This window comes from Cyclopterus lumpus, chromosome 15, assembly GCF_009769545.1.
Source record: "Cyclopterus lumpus isolate fCycLum1 chromosome 15, fCycLum1.pri, whole genome shotgun sequence".
Classification (NCBI taxonomy): domain Eukaryota; kingdom Metazoa; phylum Chordata; class Actinopteri; order Perciformes; family Cyclopteridae; genus Cyclopterus; species Cyclopterus lumpus.
Window position 1 is genome coordinate 24,867,215 of NC_046980.1, and position 3,489 is coordinate 24,870,703.

Sequence of the window (3,489 nt, forward strand, 5' to 3'; positions counted from 1 at the left end):
AAATCAATCAGCAGTTCAAACTGATGTTCCGGGAGCACCAGGTTTTTAAATATCCTAAATGTCTCGACAAGCGTCCGAAGCCTCGGAGCACACGTCATATTTATGCAAATACGGAGTGTTTATTTATTTATTTATTTATTTATCCAAACAACTGATCAATTAATACAATTCAACTACATTTCTGTTGAGGAGGGGGGGGGGGGGGGGGCAGACAGCAGACACGCCTCCTGTAATCCCATCAACTCATGACAGCAGTCTGGATACAAGACTGAAGAGGCTGTAATCCACTAAGACTTCACACACCGCGCGCTCCCATTTATCTGGAAGCACACACACACACACACACGCACACACACGCACACACACGCACACGCACACACACGCACACACACACACGCACACGCATACGCACGCACACGCACACACACGCACACAAACGCACACACACACACACACGCACGCACACACGCACACACACGCACACACGCACACACACACACGCATACGCACGCACAAGCACACACACGCACACGCACACAAACGCACACACACACACGCACACACACGCACGCACACACACACGCACATACACGCACACACACACACGCACACACACACACGCACACACACACACACACACACACACACACATAAACACACTTGGAGAGCAAAGTTGGTGGCGACTTCACTCCCAATTGTAATGTAGGGACGAATCGGTGTGTGTGTGTGTGTGTGTGTGTGTGTGCCAGGGGTAAGTGTGCGTCATGGATTTCAGCTCCAAACACACACACACACACACAAATAGATAATCTGTACACTAAAGGGTGAATAAAGGAAAGGTGTTTACTTTGTTCATAAATATAAAAATATAGAGAGAGACACATATCAGCTACAAATGGAAAGAGAAGACGCCACAATTATAATAAAAATAAAAAGAGAGGGAATAAAACCTCAGATTGGTTTGAAATCATGTTATTCAGATTAAACATGTTTAAAAAAATTAAAACCACACATAAAATAATGAAAACGGGGCTAAAGAAATAAAATAAAAATAAGACAAAAGATCAGATAATTTACGACACGCACACATTCTTCACGTCTTCAAGCCATTCAATAAATCACCGGTCCAGGAGAACAATATGTCCCATTATCATTCATATACATGCAAAACACCACAAAGAGAGGGAGGGAGAGAGAGGGAGAGAGAGAGGGAGAGGGATGGAGAGAGAGAGAGGGATGGAGAGAGGGAGAGAGGGATGGAGAGAGGGATGGAGAGAGAGAGGGAGAGGGAGGGAGAGAGAGAGAGCGAGAGAGAGAGGGGGAGAGGGATGGAGAGAGAGAGGGAGAGGGAGAGAGAGAGAGGGAGAGAGAGAGAGAGAGAGGCAGGGTGCAGGACCCACACAATGTTGTTCCAGCCAATTGCGTTCCAGAGAAGTGACCACGGACCATAAACAAGGCTCCTCACTCCTCTCTTCTCACTCCTCACTCTTCACTCCTCACTCCTCTCTTCTCACTCCTCACTCCTCTCTTCTCACTCCTCACTCCTCTCTTCTCACTCCTCACTCTTCACTCCTCACTCCTCTCTTCTCACTCCTCACTCCTCAGTTCTCACTCCTCACTCTTCACTCCTCACTCCTCTCTTCTCACTCCTCACTCCTCAGTTCTCACTCCTCACTCCTCAGTTCTCACTCCTCACTACTCAGTTCTCACTCCTCACTCCTCTCTCCTCACTCCTCAGTTCTCACTCCTCTCTTCTCACTCCTCACTCCTCAGTTCTCACTCCTCTCTTCTCACTCCTCACTCCTCACTCCTCTCCTCCGCAGAGAGCTCACCGCGGCACCGACTGCCTCTTCTCCGCTGTCCTCCGATGCTTCACTCTGGTTGTTTTCTTTTTGTAAGAACGCCATCGGAGCTCAGGCTGAGTGCCGTTGTCTTCAGCTCCCTCCGTGAGGAGAGGGGGGGGGGGGGGGGGGGGGCTTCCTTTGTCCCACTGCCACTGTGCCGATATTCCAAAAAGAAGAAGAAACGAGCCGTAAATCGTTTCCCAAAGAGAAGAAGAACACAGAAGCGTCCACTTACCCACTCCCAGACTCAGTGCTTTGCGTCACAACCTCAGACATTCCTCCAAAACAGATGTGCAAAAGAGGACCCCCCCCCCCCCCCCCATCTTTTGTCTGTGAGCCTGGCTGGCTAGGTTTCTTTAGTTGTGCACGCTTCTTTTCTTCTTTTCTTCTTTTCTTTTTCACCGCTTTGAAGCAGGTGGATGACAAAAACAAAAAGCATCAATCTCTGCAGGCACATTGTGTGGCAGCTCCCCTCACCAGCCTCCGACACCATAATCACACATTCACATTCTCTCCTCGCAGCTCCGGCGAGTGAACTGAGAAAAAGGAAATTAAAAAAAGCTCAAGAACGAGCGCCGTACTTTTGTTGTAATCGAGTTTTGATTGGATTAGAATGTTGAATTTTGCCGTTTCTCCGGCTCTCCGTCTGCCTGTTGAGGTGAAGAGAGGCCTGACGGAGGCAACCAGGGGTCGGAGGTTCGCCCCGGCCCGCAACGACCCCAGATATCAGGGCTGAGAAGGACAACGATTCAAATGTACTCCATATTGTTCATACCCTTATCTCAAATTTGGTATTATTTTTATCATGTGCCTAGTTTTTAGAAGTCGTATATCAGGGACTGTTCTATTCAGTTCAAATAAAAAATAAATAAAAGAGTGGCTCCCAGTTATCTGTCGAACAAAAATATTGATATTTCATGAATTAATGAAATGAAAAAGTATGGGAATCATTCTCCATGTCTGCCACATACTAAATAAGTGTGTTGTCAACTTTATTACGACATCATTCCAAAAAGGGAAAAGTTAAAATGAGAAAGAAGTGAAAAGGAAATCTAATGAGAGACATTCATAAACTGAAGATGACACCTTAAATACCTTTTACGTGAGCTTTGAGCATTTGCTTGAATCTATATCCAAAGTTATAAAAAATCAGAATGTCATCGCTCCAGGACACGCTGGCTCGCTCTGCTTTCCTCTTATATACCACATTTATGGCATGTTTTATCATTTGACTGTGCTGTGGTTATTCATCTTCCAGTCACAGTCACAGCATCTCTTCTCGTCCTGGGGATCCACCCACGCAGTGAGAACCTGAGCCGGGGTCAGGGGTCAGCAGCCAAACACAGGAAGCCTCGAGAAAGAAAGGCTTCTTTGTTTCTCTTCCAGTGACTGAAGAAGTTCTTAGATCATTTGTGTCACATTCAAGGGTCATAAGGCAACTGTCCTGCTCCTGTACAGTATTCTTCATGAACATTAAAGACTTCATTGAAGTGCTTATGAATAATGTCTAATTGGGCCCCTGTAATCACTGAAACAAGCGGTCCGCATGATGAAAACACATCTATGGTCGATGAGCGCAGGCGTCGGACATTCCGACATTTTTCTAAGTCACTGAAGGCAGCGCCGTGACGTCACCCCATTTTGG